The 17,904-nt window shown below is 38.3% G+C and overlaps 1 protein-coding gene across 2 annotated transcripts in view; it reads left to right on the top strand.

The window, feature by feature from the left end:
- Positions 1-630: 630 nt before the first annotated feature.
- OXR1 (oxidation resistance 1) overlaps positions 631-17,904 on the top strand; it is a 273,264-nt gene continuing 255,990 nt past the window's right edge. The window contains exon 1 of one of the 2 annotated variants that reach the window (XM_054057092.1): positions 631-768. The gene's annotated coding sequence lies outside the window, so the exon portion shown is untranslated. The remainder of the gene's footprint in view (positions 769-17,904) is intronic. The other variant, XM_054057091.1, reaches the window with a different exon arrangement.

Raw genomic sequence — 17,904 nt, 5'->3', positions numbered from 1 at the left:
CAGCAAAAACTCTGAACTCCTGCTAGATTTATATAATTTTATGCGTTTTAGTATGTTTATAAATCTAAACCAATTTGGTGCTATCATGCTTATTGGTCTTTTAGGAAGGCAATGATAAGCCACAGCTTAAAAAGAACACAAGAGAAACTCCCATTCACAAATACTTGGGTATTTAAATTTCAAACAGTTTTAATTTCCAACAGCTTTAATTTCCAACAGTTTTGATTTCCAACAGATTTAATTTCCAACAGTTACCTACAGCTCCTAGGTTTGGAACACAGTAGTGCCTTCAAAAGGAGAGTGTGATCATGTCATTTCTCTTGCCGTGTACATCTTCCAGCTCAGAAAAAAACATACGCAGGGGTCTCTTTTGCCAGCTCTTCGCCTTGGACCTGTCACATCCTCATCTGACTGCTCTGGGCTCCACTGGAGAGAGTGGATCTCGACCACAAAACCCACCTCAGAGCAGGATGAAGATGCATCCTGAGAACGACTAAACCCCCGCTTGGTTCCAAGCCGCCTCTGCCCCTTTAAGCTGCAGCTGTTCTCTTCTGCGGCGCCTATTTTTAGCTCATCCTCTTGGTACCATCCAGCTCTGCCCTCTATTCCTCTATGCCCCCCCTCCCGCGCTGGTGATGGTACGTTCCACCCGGCTGCAGAGCTCTTGGTGTGTGTGGGGGGGCACTGAGCATGTCCGAAGCCGCTCGGCAGCGGCCGCGGCACTCGGAGCGCGGGAAGGAGGGCGCGCGGCGGCCCCGCTGCCTGCAAGTAAGTTACTCCGCGCGCGCGAAGCTGGGGCGCAGACGAGGACGCGACGCCGCCCGTCCGACGTCAGCCCCCACCCCCGCCCCCCACAGGGGCAGCGCTGCCCCTGTGGGGGAACGGGGGGGTGGGGGGGGGGCTGACGTCGGGCGGGCGGCTGTCGCGCTTCTGTGGTGCCCCCGGGACCACTGGGGGTGTGGGCATCGTCCGGGGGTCCGGGGTAGAGGTGATGGAGCAGAGGGTGTCGTGTTTCCTGGGAGAATCTGTGGTGGAGGATCTGTGGGGTCCCTTGCCCGTGGCAGGGGGTGGAAATGGATGGGCTGTAAGGTCCATTCCAACCCAGGCCATTCCGTGATTCCATAACACACGGGTTGGTTCCCTCCTAACAGCTCATTCTAGGAGTTCTTTCAGTTCAGCGGGGGTGCAGTGTTCTAACTTACCTGTCGGTAGCGAACAAACACCAAACTATGAGGTTTTTTTTCCTCTAAAAATGGGATCCTGCTATTAATTTTATGCATACTTATTCTTGTGTTGTTCCTGTCAGCCGTGAAGTCAATCTCAAAATCGTTTATTACTGTTATTAGGGAATGTAAAGTTTTTCACTTAAGTGTTGGAAGCGGCATCGCTTAATTAATTCCTCTCTCTGTGCTCTGAAATGAGGAAAGGTTTCAGAAACCGCTTCCCTATTCAGCGTGGCTGTTCACAAAGTTGTATTAAGACAGCCCATCTCATTAAAAGGATTAATAGAGAAAGGAGAATTTGTGACGCTTTCTATGAAACTGAGTGTCACTTACGAAAATTCTGCTGGTTAACACGGTGAAAGTATTGGACTAAGTGAGGGATAGTAAGGTGCTCTTGGTGGAAAGCTTGTCTTAATTTTCATTAGGCTGCTCTGATAGGTTTTCTCAGTTTAATGACGTGAATTTTGACACTCCTGCATGTGTGATTATCTTGGCATATTGACTTAGATATCGTGGAGTACTCACAGAGATAAATATAAAGCTTTAGTGTCTTCATCCTAAGCCTTATAAAACTTAGATCTATTTTACAGCAGTTATAGACCGAGAAGTTGCCATCCCCACTGCCTGTATTCTGTTAATTACTGTTATTGCAGTGGAGACAGGAAGACTGCTGTGTGATTGTTTCTGTAGTGCTGCAACTCTTCCCGGCTCCTAAATGAAACATCCCCCTTCCCGCTGCGCCCCCCCCACCAAGACAAACCCCTCAAACAATAACAATTGATCTGTGGGTTTTTGAAAGCCAGTCGAGGTGTGTGGGGGGGATCTGACTTGTGCACGAATAAGCTGCTGTCCTGTCAGTTCCATTTTTACGAGTATGCAATAATAAGGAAAAAATGAATTCTTGAGTAGATGCCTTTTGCTTGCTGCACAAGACCATAAGAGAATGCAGGATGAAAGAAGAGCCTCTGTTACCTATGTTGATGATATAGTGAAAAATAAGGGGGGGAAGTTTTTGTGTCTTGCAACGTGCCATTTTTCCTCTGTAATTAGATTTGGGCTGAAATAATGCTAAGTATTTAAAAAATATTGGTAAAGATATCAGAAGCCTTTGAACTCGGAGTGTTAAAAATGCCTTTCCTTATCCTCTTGGAGTAATAATTTGTTTAATAGGTGGCATTTGTGTTGCATTTTACCATTCATTATAGTTCCAGAGCCCATTCCAATTAGTAGGATTATTTCAGCATCCTAACCAGATAAAAATTCTTTCATAGTCAAAGCTTATGCAGATGGAGCATCTAGGCACGTCCTTAGAATATACAGTGTGGTATAGTTCCCGTAGAATCTCAGTTGATTCACCATTCCTTGTCCATGTTCGAGTCCAACTGCTGGAAATGAGAAAATCATTTGAGTGGCAGTGGGGTTACACATTGATTATTTGGGAATGTCTAGTTAGCAGCTGCAGCATTTGCATATAGTTATTTTCCCCTTTGGGCAGAAAAAAGTGACTCTAATCTTTCTCCATTATTCACTTCACCTATGGAAAGATCTTCCTTTTTTTTTTTTCCCCTTTTTTTTTTTTTCTTTTTCCCCCTTTAATAAAGTGTGTAATCTCACATTATAGGAAATAATATCTACTTATCCTATCAGGACTCTAGGGAATATTGAAACTATGGAAAGAGATGTAGAAATACTAATTTTTTATAACGCCCTAGGAAATCTTCATAGAGAAGTAGTTGTTCTCCAAGGTTGATAGCTGAAGGTAGCAGCCTGTTGTGGTCGGCACTACCTATCAGTTGTTAATTTGCAAGAAAGTCTCCTAGCGTTTGTTTTTATTGATAAGCTACTGTAACCAGTTTTTTCTTCACCCTTTGAGCTGCTGTTGTTTCTTAAAATTACTATAGCAAAAATATTAAATTAAGCATAATATTGAAACACATATGGGAGGTGACAGCCTTACAGAAGCAAACAGTTCTTGCTGACAGGCCTGATTAGGTATTAGGTTAGCACCAGATTGCTATGTGTTTGTGGATGAGTCCACTCAAGATACTAATACTTTTGTTTAACAGAGCCATTTACTTAAATTTAGGGTGGCTCCCTTGTCTATTGCAGCAGATATTTGTCAAGGTGGGGTGTTGTTCTTCGGTATGTGAACTGTTACCATGGGAGGCAGGAGCAGTTTGGGATATGCAAAGAACTGCACATGCTCCAAAGCTCTTGGGGAAGACCTTCAAGTGTTTGAAAAAGACACTGTTAGCTCCAGTTAATCCGTGGTGTTTGGTGCCAGGAGCAGATGCTGACGTGGTGTACTGCTGCAGTGAACTGCAAATTACCCTTTTATTCTAGCATCTGCTCCTACCAGTTTTACTCAAGATTAGGCATAGATATGGAGAAGATATCTCCTGGGTATCTCATAATATGGATGTGTCATACAATTTCGAAGGCAGGAAGTTTTTGGATCTGTAGGTCAAAATCTTTCAGATTGTGCAGAGGCCTCTGTCACAGAGTTTATCTGTGGCTACAGCAGTACAATTAGCGAGTTTCTCCTGTAGGTGAGTTTACTGCCTGTATCTCTCAGTGACAGATTGAAACAAGTGATGACCTCCTGCATTCTTACATTGCTCTAAAAAACAGATAGAAGGAGTATTTGCTACTTTTTGTTATTCTGCTGCCTGTTACAGGGTTTGGAGAGGAAGGAGAACAATCAGAGGGAGAACAATGTAAGGAGGATAATGCATAGAGCTGTATAGAATTCCACAGGTATTGTACTGAGAACAAACTGGAGTTTTGGCTCCTTAACTCTTAAATTGCATGAGAGGAAAGGACTGTTAGCCTTCACTTTGTTACTCTTCAGGAATACACTCTGATATCTTTACCATTTGATACTTGAGAAATCATGCAAAGATGGCGGGGTAATATTTGGTAGCAAAGGGAAGAAAGGACAGCTACCCACAAACTGTATGTGTCTTGTAGTGGAGCTCACAGTGGAGTCCTGAACACAGCTTACAGACATGCGGTCACAAAACAAAAGTTTGCACCTTCTTTGGGGCTAGTGTTACGTGTTGTCCATGTAGCTCAGGGATGGGAAGATGGGGAAAAATGGGACTCTGAGCAGCAGGACAAACTGTACAGTGGTGTTATATGACAAATGTATTTGTGTGAGTTCTCCTTGAGGTCACGAAAGGTACACTAGTCTTGTCTTTATTTTCTTTTTACTGTATCCAGTTGTTTTCAGGCTTAGACTGCTAAGTCTAAACCAATTGGTGTATTTCTGGTAAGCTTTTATGACTCTTTTATTCTGTATGACAGAGGTCCCATTTTCCCCCTATCCCCCAAGTTTAGGGGTGAAGTAACAAAGTACTTGCTGAGTAAGAGTTAATCAAGGTTGAAAGCCTGACTGACTGATAAGTAAAGGAGACTTAAAACTTGTGAAGGAACAAGGGTATTTCTCTGACGCAACCCTGGACATTATGAAACCAGAAGGACATGTGCATTGACTTCCTATATAATAGAAACCGGTGGACTGAGTAAATTCTTGGTTGAATGAGGTTTGCCACTTAGAATACAGTTAATCTTCATTTAAAAATTAGGAGTAAGCCCCTCTTAACACTTGTGAATGCATCCAAATCCACAGTGAACTGTCCAGTTAATTAGCTTGTTTGCTCTTAATAACTTATTTTTAGCTTGAAATTGTTTTTTATTCATCCATTTTCTGTGTAAGACAGGAGCTTTGCTAGTCAGTGAATGAGAACCTTAGTCATATAAGATCCACTGTTATATTTTACACATTTTTCAGTAATCAGTGATGAAAAAGTAAACACTTTAGGTCAGCCTGGGACATCCTTGCATCCCTGTGCACAGCTGACATCTCTGCAGTCGTGGGCATGCAAAGCTGTAGCAGTTCTCTGTCAAACTTGGGATACCGCTGGAAGACAAAGCATTCCCTCTTGGTAATGTAGGTACCGTTTTTGTTAAGTGGTGCTTTTTGTACGTGTATCTGTTTTGGGAGGTGTTCTTGCAGCCATCGGGACAAATTACTAGGAACCATCTTATTTGTCTTCAATAGGTGATCTCGCTTATTAAAACAACAAATTCAGAGGAAAAAATACGCTATGTAAACCCATAGCATGGCTGCTTAATAGGTATGCTTTTTCTTTCTGTCCACTCTTATGTATGTGATTCCTATTCATTTCAGTATAAACTTGAGTTGTGGAGACAGAGGAGAATAATAATAATTTGTCTCCTACGCTCCTTTGTAAAAAGTTCTTTCTGGTGCATAGATGTGAAACAAATAAGGTAAAACAAATAGCTAAAACATTGTTCACTTAAATACTCCTATAGATACTAAGTATCCAAAAACCTTTATATAATATGATGTGCACATAAAGATAAGACTTTGATACTGTAGTCAGAACTTCTTTTTCCCCAAAGCGTAACAGAACCAGATTTCATGGAGATACCTTCTAAAATAACAGCAAATACATTATTAGTTTATTCCTTAATCTAACCATAGCTGTACAAAAGCTTGGTAATAAATCATCTTCCTAGTTTATAAATAATACAGAACATACTAAAATGTTAGTATTTATAGTCACTGCAGTGAAACTGAATTCACTTGTGAGTCTTCTTTATACTTCCTTTGTGATTTTAAATTATTAATATTGTTATATTTCAGAAAAAGATATTTATATACTGTTGTTATAAAGCTAATCTAGTCAGTCATCCAAATCTCTGGCGGTTAAATTCTAAGGTTCTTGTGCATTTTGTTGCACCAAAAAGCCAGGACATCCATGTTGTTTAATACAAGCATATTCCAAGATGACTAATCAATGATTATCACAATTTCTGTAGCTTCTGAAAAGAGAAGCACTAACAGCTTTAAAACCCATTTGCAGAAGGAAATGGATGCAGTCAGAAACAAAATCTATGTGTTTCTTCTGTCTTTAATTCTCTTTGGGATCTTACCATTAGTCTCTGTGGGTTTTTGATAATTTTCTCTGTGATTATGAAAAAATATATATAGTTTTCCTTTTTTTTTTTCCTGGAGTCAGTATGAACACTAACTGCTGTGAAATGTTATAGCCATAGGGAGGACTAATGCTAATCCAGTAGTAGTCAATCTCACTTCTAGATTGAACATCAAGCTCCTTGTGGTACTTTCTGCTTTAATATTTTTCAAATAATTATACTAGTTTTAAGTGTGGACTTAAACTGCTGATGGAAGTCCCACTCATACATTCTGTGCCATTAGTGTATCACCATGGCAAAAAATAAATTGTGCTTTTCTTTACAAGCATTTTCCATATGCTAGAAAGGATGATAGTAGCAGGAATTAGTCGGTCCATGTGGAACACTTGGCTGTGAAACTTTCTTCCATATGCAGACTGCCATACCTCCTTGTTTTTACCTTTATTTTTTTCAGTAAGGTCTAGCTAACCTGAAAGCTTATAGTCTGAGTTTAGGCTCTACTGAGAAGTTCTTCCTGAAGGAGTGAATGATTTGAGACATAGGATGATTCGAGACTTCTAGGATGGAATCGGTGAAATATCTACGTGTAAGAAATTGAGGGAAGTTTTGAAGTGGAACCAGCATTTATTAGAGCTTCACCGCTCAATGAATTTTTCTGTTTACTACTTCCTAGTGTCTTACTTGTATATTGTGTATCCCCACTGTAAGCACTCTACAGTGGAGCGTGTGTATTTACTTGTTTTAGAGGGCTACACACAATCAGCTGAGTTAAAATGTGTTTTATGTTTGTTTTCTTATTAAATTGTTAATACAGATTACCAAATTTGAAGCTCTGAATATAAAGTTTTTCTCAGGTGTCCCTACCATACTAGCTGCTTTACGTACTTTCACAGTGTAACTTTATCCTCCCACAGTACCTGAAGTGTTGGGTAGAACAGTAGCTGTATTGGTCTGTTGCATTGCATCAAAGAATCCACCTCCAGACATGGCTTCCGTTCAAAGCGTCTCAGTGTTCAGCAGTCCCAGAGGGAAGAACAACTTCCTTTCAGCTGAGTGCAGGTACTCACATTTAAGAAGGCAAAGTCAAGCAGGACTTCTCCAGCATTTACTCTTTTTTTTCAGCTTTGTCTATGGCAGGGGTGATTGAAAAAAATGTAATTCTGGACATGTTGTTTATGTTCTTCATGTCCTTTAACCATTGAGGCCTGGGATGTGTCTGGCATTTAGGTAACCTTATGAACAAGCATTCTGACTAAAATCCTGAAGCAAGAACTGCTGTCCTTGGAGCTGGGGAATGTGAGAGAGAAGGTCTTGGCTTTGGATTGGATTAGGACTTAGATAAGATACCTGGACAAAATCTTTGTTGGTGGATGAGTTTGTTGGAGAGTGGTGATGGGAATGGGATGGAGCTGAAGGAAGGTAAGAATGGCACTAGCAACTGGGAAGATGTGCAAGTAGCAGAGTCTGCATCTTCTAGGGGCTTTATGGGGTCTAGAAGGAATCCAAAGTTTCCAGTTCTTTCTGTCCTGTTGCAATTCAGGCAAGTTTGTTCTTAAGGATGTTTCACCTCATTATGCTGCCTTCTCATAACCCTTTACCTCTTCCTCTTATTTATTATTGTAAACTTGTATTTATGACCCTTGTGGGACTTAAAATATTACAGCTGATGCTGCCTGGATATCCAAAGTAAATGAAGACCCTTCCATTTAATTTTAGTCTCTGTACTTCAAGTCTGTATCTGTAAAATGAAGATATTAGCTGTACAACATAACATGATCTGAGAAGATAAGTTCATTAATGTTGATGAAATACTCTAATGCTGTAGTGATGATCACCTTGGAGAGTCTTGTGAGGAATTTAATGCTTCTGGCATCCTAGCAGAGCGTAAGTAGAGTACCATAAGGCTACGGACTGAATAACTCTGATCAGAGTAGAAACTGGATACCTTGACTGCTTACTCAGTAAATAGTGTCCTTCTTGTACTCTGTGCATTGAAGCAGTCTTTATGGAAAGAAATGCTGTGTGAACACATAGCTGAAAGCTACATAAAGCTATTTACACATCCTCTTTGAGAATATTGTTTAGATGCTCCTCAATTTTTGAAAATAACAGCCAGTGTATAGGGGATTGGTACCTACTGAAATTCTCATCAAACCACAACCAGCCTTCTGAATTAGGATGTCTTTGAAGGGGAGAAAAGCTCCTTGTAGTGGTAATCTGACCCTGGGAGAAGAGATCTGTGTAACAGTCCTCATAATCATTGCTACATATAAATAGTGGAGAGTAGGTAAATACAAAGAGGAGCAAGTGGGACAGAATTAAGATACAAGTGGTCTTGATTTTGGGGTGTGTGATACCTTTCTTTACATACCATAAAGGAAATACAGCTTTATGTGTCAAAATTATGTTAGTTGGCTGCTGGAGGATGAATACATGCATACGTCATATCCTACAGCACTAACAAAGGTCTGCAAAATGGGTGAAACTAGTCAATGGTGGCAGTGGATGGAGTTGCCCAGGTGGAGAAGCAGTACGGCTCGAAGGCGCTTACAGTGTTTGGAAGGAAAGTGATGCTGTGATGAAACATAATCAGGCTATCTTTGTATCTAGTTTGGCATGGGAGCGTGGCACAATGAACAACAAACTGTCTCACTGTCTTCATCTCCTAATGTTGCTCTTAGCCAGTGCTGCAGTAAGTTTGGAGCAAGGCTTAGATTGTATCTAGAGGCAAGGCTTGACCTCACTGAAGCTTTAAAGGGCAAATACTGCGAATACACATGTATTGAGAAATGCCCAGAAAAGATACTCTTACTTTCCCATATGTATTTTCCCCAAACTCTTCTACCTTGTTTTTGCCAGTTTTCAGGGTCCTGTGATTTACTAAGCACGATGGTGTTGGGCTGACAGCTGGACTTGATGATCTTAAAGGTTTTTTCCAACCTTAATGATTTTATGATTCTATATTAGAGACATTCTAAAACTGTAGCACAGGCAGAATGCAAACTTGCTCCTGGGCTTTCCAGTGCCTTTTTATGCCCTCAGTCACTTCTGACCACTTTAGTTTCTTGGGTATACTCAAAGGCAGAGGTTTTTGTAGGATTATGTGCCAATGGGCAGTAGAAATGAATTCCCCAAAGGAAGAACTGCATGTCATCCCCTTTGACTTTGTTTTTGGAACGTAAGAGACCAGTGGCTGGAGCCCACGTGGCTTTCTTTCTTCAGCTGAAATAAATGAAATCTTGAGGAAATCTGAAAGCTGGCTGTGATAGGAAGGAAATTGTTCCATCATCCATGCAAAGGATCACTGTCACTTCCTCTAAATTCTTATAATAACTGCTAATTATTTTCTACTTTCTAATTCTCCTTCCCAGTTATTTTAATTACAGCTCACTATGGCAAAAGTGCCTACATCTTTCGCTGAGTAAATCCAAGAGGAAGAAGTACAAAAAATTTTAAAAGCTCTATTTTTGTTTGTTTGGGTTTTTTTTAAACTCTTGTATTTATTCTACTTATTATTAATGTTCAATCATTTTTTAGGTCATTTTTCTGCATTTAGGTTTCCATATGTATGCCTCTACATAAACCACTAGATCTTCAGTTAATAGAAGTTGGCTTTAAATAACTACCTATGACAAGCACAGTATCTCTATTTTTCCAAAGGTCTGTAAATATTTTGAAGGTGAATTAATTCGCATTTGCTCAAATGAGCTAGATTTATACCCATATACGGGCAAAAGCATTCACTAATGTGCTTTAAAACATATGAGTTAAGTAACTTCATATAAGTGCATGATTATTAGAGAGATTTTAGATAATAGTCTGAAAAAAGTGATGATAATTTTTGATGGGTAAATTAATATAAATTCTGCCAATCTACAAAAATACAAACTGAGATGGCATAAAGCAATGAAGCTGGTATAAGCAACTTATAGTTTTCCAAATGCTTGTACCTGACACTTTATACTGCAGTGCTTACACAGTGGCACCGTACAAATTTCAGTGCCTTTACGCATTCAGTTTCCATGACAGGATTAAATTACTCAAGTTTGTTTGGAGTTCTGGACTGTTGCAATTTTAAACCACTGGTGTTTTGTCCTTGTTTAGGAGGATTCCTATTCTATTTAAGAAAAATTGAATTAAGATAAATTAATGATTGTGACCATCTCTGAGCTGCAGCACATCTGAAGGCTGCAAATTTGTTTATGCTTATGATAACATGTAACTGATTAACTTGAATGACAGTCTTACTAGATCTTCCAGTCTATTCTTGGTGCATTGTTAGCCATACTTCTGTAGCAGGTAAAGACAGGTAATATTTTCTGCACAGAAACCAATCATCTACTTCTGAATGCTGGGTGAGAAATGAAACGTTATTCCTGAAGGACTTCAAACTAAAATGCTCTAAGATGCTTTATCCAAACACACAGCTATTGAGCTGTGTAAGAGCACGTAGGAGGAACAAAAGAAAGTCTTCATTTGGCTAGTAGATCATCATAGCTAAGACAAGACTCTTGTCGTGTTGTATCCATTGCTCCTTAGCATGTGACATTTAGATAAAGTTCCTGGTCTTTCTTTTAACTGTGATCTTTTGTGTTCCTTTGCTTTGATATTGTCTCAACTAGGCTCTTGATGTTGAAGAGAAGATACTTTATAGATCCGTAAAATATATACATCGCTTTGCATGAACAAAGAGTTTAAGCATTTGCATTTATACAATGCACTAATGAGTTCTGTGTGTAGGAGTGCATGACTCTTTAAATATGAATCCCAGTAAAGGGTCTGAGATGGCCATTTGGCTCAAAACTTCTCCCTCCTCCTCCGAACCATCTAGTCTGCGTCTTGCTTTTTTCAAACATTTTTAGTAATTGTGAGTACAGTTTTAGTATTGCTAATAGGTCACATTTTCTTTGTAAAAAATAAAAATAAATACTGATTCAAAAAAATAGTTTATGTGATACCACTAGGACAGTGCTTTAAAAAAATAGTAGTAATCTGTGAGCCTAGTCACAAAGCATGACTTGAGTATGATTGGTTAAAGGCAAGCTATGAGGATAATATTAAATTAAAAGTTTAAACTACATTAACTAATAGAGCTTGGAAAAGGAGTTTATAGATACTGTGGCTTAGTCTATTACAGGGTAACTAAACTGAAATTCACATCTAAGCTTGTGTTTTTTTTCCTCCTTGCACAAGTTATCTTGTGTTTGGGCGTTCCAGTTCTGATCCTTTCCTGCTGACAGATGCTAATGTTAGAATGCTTTACTTTGAATTTATGACCTGAGCCAAAAAAAAACTGTACAGAATATCAGTACTTCCTCATTGAAACAAAGAAATATATCTCCTTCCCTTAAAGAGCAACTTCGTCAGGATCTGGAGTCTAGAACAGAGCCATAAGAGACAGAGTTCGAGTGACTTATTTTATTTTCATGTTTGGAAGATGATGGATTATTTTTCATTAATCAGCTCTGCAGATCAACAGGTGGTGAAAGACAGGTTCTTCCCATGTATTAGTGGAACATCAGATAGCGTATTGCTAACAACTTTCAGCCATATGTGGAGACTATTCCTACCTTCTGTTCATCAATAAGGAAGCGATCAATACATGTTTATATTTAATAAAACGAAGTCCATATTTATTTTTTGTCCTCTACCTTCTGGCTAATTGGTATTGTGGAACTAAGTTGCTGTGGACTGGACGTGCATGTCACCAGGGGTACAAGTGTGTGTTTTTTTCTCAGTGAGTTTTAAAAGCACATTATTCAATTTTATAAGCATATAAGGCTTTTTCTGGTATAGCACCACTGATTTTATGATATTTTTTTACATGCAGCTGGTACCTAAACACTGTTCACCACAGTGGATGGAATGGGTGCAAATGGATTGCTGTGGGTGGAGCAGTCAAAAGGCACTTGGAAGAGAACTCCGTCTGTGATACAAGTCCTTGAGCACTTTTATTGCAGAATAGATAGGAACAAATGTTTTATGTTTGTTCTTCTGCAGGCTGTCTAGATCATCTTTAAGGTCCCTTCCAACCCTAACTATTCTATGATTCTGTCAAGCCAGATGTGGGGAGAAACATAACTTGCATAAATTAAGTTTTTACACAATAGTATTTTGTTACTCCTTTGTTGTGCAAATTTCAAGTAGCTCTACTGTGCTTGCCAGTAAAAGAAACAGATTACAGGAGCAGGGCAAAAAGTCCCTTCATTCTCTTCCAATTAATTAATTCATGCTAAAATCATGTTTGTGTTTGTAAAGAAATTATCTGGAAACATCCCAGTTCACAATTCAAATCTTTTGGTTGATATTGCCTCACATAGTGAGTGACCTGATTATAAATAATGAGTAGATAGTAGAATCTTTTGTTGTTGAATGGCTTATTATATTTTTTAGGTGTTCATTTTTTTCACTTCCCTATATTTATTATATGAAGGATAAATTTAGTATTGCAGAGACAATAACATTTCTAATTCCATGGGCATAGTTATTACTTAATGTTCTCAGCACAGTCATTTTTCTAGATGTTCTGCATAATGTATCAGCATGGGCCAGATTTTCCTCTGTGACTCAGAAGCTGTTGTAATCCTGTTGGTGCAGGCAACCACATCTCATGTGACTGTGGTAGTGAGTTTTCTGTATGAATGGAAAATTTGTAAGCCTGCACCAACATTATATAAATAACCTCTGACAAGTGTTGAAATATCATTTCAATTACGTGACAGTGTTCTGTTTCTGTTAGAGGGCTCTGTTGTTCTTGAGCATCCCCATACGTGCTTGCTTTCACAGTGTGCTAAAGGTAATTTGTGCCCTCGTATATTCTGTGGGGATAGTGGTGAAGTTGTCACATTTGTAAGAATACACTTTGTCACTCTCGCTTGTCTTATGCCCTGAATTGCTTTGCAGGTGCCGCAGTTGAAGACTGCTGGAAAAAGTGCCTAATGCAGGCAGTCTGAGATTATGTGGAAACTGCTTGTAATAGTCATACCTGAAACAGAATAGAGGAACCTATTTATTCACAAATATAGACAGTCTGACTTATTCATCATATGATGGTGAAAAACTATTGTGTACATCCTGCCAGGCAGAAAACTAAGTGACTTTAACTGTAGTTTAACAAAGCAGTACAGATTTTTAAAAAGCAGAGCTGCAGGGTTAATTATTACACTGTATTAGTTTTACCCGAATTAAGAGAAAAGGAAGCAGTATGATTTTACATTAATAGGATGCACAAAACCACACTATAAGATCTGAGTCCTGTGAAGCACTTGAGAGGTGCAAAAGGATGTTGGATTTGCTTGTTTTCTGTGTGCTGCCTGTACCTTTTGGGATGATGATGTTGTCCTGTTCTATGTGGAGATCACAGCTAAGAAGGGTAATAAGATAAGGCCCTTCTGGCTAAAAAAAGAACAGTGGTCCTAAGCTTGGGGATGAAGCACATGTAGGCTTTCCTTTGGACTTCCACTTGGAACTGCTAGTGTATGTAAAAACTTCTTTCCTCCTCAGCTAATGAGATCTAGGGGATTCCCATACTGCTCATCTCCTGTTTTAACCTGCTGAGAATAGACCTGTAAAGCAGGCAGGTTTCTGACATTCATTCAGTGATCTGTCAAAACATTTTGTACCCAAGAGGGAAAAAGATGGTTTCTCCTAGTTTAGAAAGACTCATTAAGGACTTTTTAAGCTTCTATTTAAGTGGAAGTGGACAGGTAGAAATAAGTGAAGTCCTTGTTCAATTCTGGTTTCAATTCTACCCTTGAAATCCTGAAAATCAGACTTCAGCGGACTGAATAGTCAGTGTCATTTAAGTAGCACTTGATCGAGCAGCACTGTTACTATTCATATCATTATATAGAGACTCGAATTCAACAATAACAAATGAGGAACCATATAGTGTTTTTTATGTTTTTCATATAGATATACAGTTATTTTAATTTACACATTACATGCAAAAAAATGAAGCTAGAACATTAAGAACCAACTAAATACACATTTCTTAGGAAAAAAATGAGGAAGAATATTAAACCACTTCTAAGTTTTAATTAGAAAAAGATTAACTGTATAGTTGACTTTATTAACAAAGGCATAATATAGGTCTAATTTTTTTCTTCTGTACTGTAGTTGAAATGTTCCACGTGAAGATTTATAAAACTTAAAGCTCTGCAAATGAAGTCCTGAATACAAGCACCATATGCTTCACTTCTTCTTCCTTGTTGATTTTAGGGTATTATCAATGCTCACAAATAGACAGTCTCAGATCCATCTTAAAATTGAAGTGCTTGCCATTTTCGTGATATTTTCCCATGAGGTTTCTCTCTGAGGTCTGTCTCTTCAATTACCATTTGCTGTCATTCAGCACTTCTTGCACTTTAATTTTGTAATGCAAATGCCTCAGATTCCATCAAGTGCCTCTGAATCTATCTCAAGTCTCTTGTGGTGTCTTCTCTGTTTCCATGCTGTTTTCAGTCCCAAGTAGTTTTTTAAGACTGTTCTCAAAAAAGTATGATTGGTAAATATGGTGAGGTTCAGAAAACAATATAAGAGTGCACAATTTCAAACTTCTCTGAAAAATCAAAAGAACTAGAATATATCTGTTTTCATTTTCTAGTGGAATTAAAGCTTCACCAGGTAGAAAACAGGGCTTTAAGAAAATTGACTCTTGTGGCATAAATTGTCTTCAAAATAAGAAAACTCTGTTATTGGTAGCATTCATAGTGTTTAAAGCAAAACATAGCAGCGCAATGTGTGGTGCTTCTAGTTCTTGTTTTATGTCTAAAAATGTAATTGGCCAGAAAACAAAAAAACCCTAAAGAAATATCACAGTAAAAGATCCATATTTTTGGCTATTCCCTTGCATTGCTAAGGCCGAAGCAGCATGGAGTGTCTGCACTGATACTTTTTTTACAGTTAAAGATCTCAGGGATGAAACTATTCTTAAGTGGAATTGAATTCAGTTATTGTTACGCTTGCTTTTGTACCGTGCTAAATTCCTACTAATTTTGGAAGTTCAAAAATAACCTTCACCTTCACTGAAGCCAGTAAGAGCTGTTTGTGATTAGGACTGTTGAAATCAGACAAAGTCGGGTGCCAGAGCATGGGGTACACAAGGCCTGAACTCTTATGTCTCCATTGTTCAATTGCTGTATTACCTAGCTAGTAGCTGAATTAGACCTCTTCTCTTGAATTACCCTATGGTGTCTGTCTGTTTGTACTTCTGTCCATGGATAAGGAGCTAGTTGCCATGTTACCTTCTTTTATTAAAATCAGCCTTCACAAACACTCTGCGTCTTAATTTTTCAATCCAAGTTTGAAAATGGCAGCTTTTGTTTTAATGTTTTGTAAGTGCAGTACAAGTATCTCAATTCTATCGCTATAACTTTTTTTTTTATGTACATGTTATGGGAAAATTAAAAGTAAAGAGTTATTCCTAGGTATTTTGACACAACAGTAGTTAGGTCTTAAAGCATGCTAACGAAGCTGAGCATTTGTCTATTGAGACATTTTACATTGATCATTTTTGAATTGATTTAGCCTGCTTTTGAATTTCTCCAGTTATGATCTTAAATTTTCCTGAACTCCTCAATGTAGATCTTATGCTCCTTTTTGGAAGTGCTGTGCTTCTTACTCAGTTACTTCCTTGTCAATGTGGTTCATATTTTTTCTACAGTATCTCTCATTTGACAAAGTAAACCTGCGTGCCGTTTCATTACTGAAGTGGTGAATTTTAATTAGCTTTATAGTTTAATTTTTTCTTGAGAGTGACTTTATGGCATCAGTTTTATGAGTCAAGAAGCTACCTTCAGTGAAATCAGTCTGCTTTTTCTCTTTAAAACGAATTTCTATGTACAGAATAAGCACTGAACAGATTTGGTTTTTGTTAAGAAGTTTGATAGGTTGGTGATTTGTTTTTTTTTTAATCCAGCTCTGACCTCATGATACCACGTTTTCTTGGTTCTCTAGTCTGTTTTTTCAGTGAATGGGCTGATGTTAGTATCTTGAGTCATTCATCACATCACATCCTTCCAAGTATGTAGGATGAAGAATGTTTTAGGAGGAGCAAGTATTTAGGATGGTTAGTGCAGCCCTAAGTCTTCTGTTTATCTCTCTGCTTCTTCCTCTATTCAGATTTGAGTGGTTATAATTTTGGCTACAAGACTTCGTACTACTTGTTTTTCATTAGGCTGAAAACTCCATCTGGAGAAGGTATTAATGCAAAATAATATTCTGGTGCAGCTTGCTTTGAAGTTATTTGTTTTGGAGTAAGACTGATTTGACAAGGGATATATAAAACAGAGCGACTTCTTTGGAAATACTTTTTTAGTATATTAAGGTATCACCTTATTCTTTAAGCGTGTTTCATGTCATATTTGATATATGCTATGTCTTGAAGATGTCTGTCACCATGGTGCTCTCTCAAATATGTTTCTCTTCAGTGGATTCATCTATTAATGTTTCTTTTTAATAAGGTCTAATAAAAAATTGCTTTGACTTAGTTTTCTTGCAAATTATTTAGATGCTATTGCATGTACTACTTGTAAATTATGGTTTAATATGAAGGGAAAAGTTTCAGGTTTTTTTTTTAATTACAGTTTAACTGTCAGATGAAGTATTGTGTCACTCTTCCACGTGCAGAGGTTGAAAGTAGGTAATTAGAGTCAGCCTTACGTGAGCCTTTTTTCCAATATTTAAAATTCCTGTCGTATAACAGAGGATCAGTATGAAGTTTTCTTGAAGGGAGTGGTTTCTTCTGCTGTTGCTAAATTAGTCTTGAGACCTTGCTAATTAACAAAAAAAGCCCAGCAGTGTAATTTTATATAGGGGAGAAAACTGGGGAAAAATAGACGGTTGAGATAAGGCAAAGTTCCTCAATAGCATCTTAGACACAGTTTCATGAGTTGCAGTTTTTAATTTTAAATTTTATTTTTGTTTGTGAACTATTTAGAAGAAAAAAAGACTGGTTTTTTTTTGCCGAAGGAGTAATTTGTTCTTACCCCTAGACTTTCCCTGCATTTGGCTGCTGCAAAATACAATAGTGAGGTCATAGAATTATAACTATTGTATTATTTCCACTTCTATATACCTAATCAGAGATAAAATCTGATACTTGGTAAACTCTGTGAGTGTCTTGCCCTCTTGCCTCCAAGTGTCGTGGGAGATAATTCAGTGTGCTCCTGCTGTGCAATCTTTCTGTTTTCTGGAGTTTGTCCACATCCCACTCTCCTCCGCTTTCTCCAGAGACTGTAATTTCTGGCAGAGATCCTGCTAGCAGGGCTTCTGGGAGAAGTGGATCCAGATCATGCTTATGCCGCCATGGCTGCAGATTGCACACAGGTACCATCACTTGCTGTCTGGGCGTTTTGCTCTCCTGTAGCTCATCTTTCGAAATATTTCCAAAGCCCATATGTATCGAAATTTGTTCTTTTCTTTTTCCCTGCCCCCACACCTTGCCCCTTTGGACAGGGTAGGAGAATGTGTGTTGTGGTTGTTCATAAACCAGCATGAGTTGAACAATACTGGTTGGCATTCTCTAGCCCAGGGATAGACTAAGCACTCAGAGTAATTAATTTTTATTACAGTTTATAAAAACCAAAACATGTAAACTAACAATTTTTTTCAAGTTCTCTTTAGGTATAGGTACAGAGTGTTTCATTTCTATCATCTTCTGTCCCGTTAATTTTAATCTTACTGAAAGAAAGAATGTCTGTTCTATAAATCATAT

The sequence above is a fragment of the Cuculus canorus genome, chromosome 2 (assembly GCF_017976375.1).
Source record: "Cuculus canorus isolate bCucCan1 chromosome 2, bCucCan1.pri, whole genome shotgun sequence".
NCBI classification, from domain to species: domain Eukaryota; kingdom Metazoa; phylum Chordata; class Aves; order Cuculiformes; family Cuculidae; genus Cuculus; species Cuculus canorus.
The sequence above is the reverse complement of the archived record's forward strand: the minus strand, read 5'-3'. Positions and strand labels throughout refer to the sequence as shown.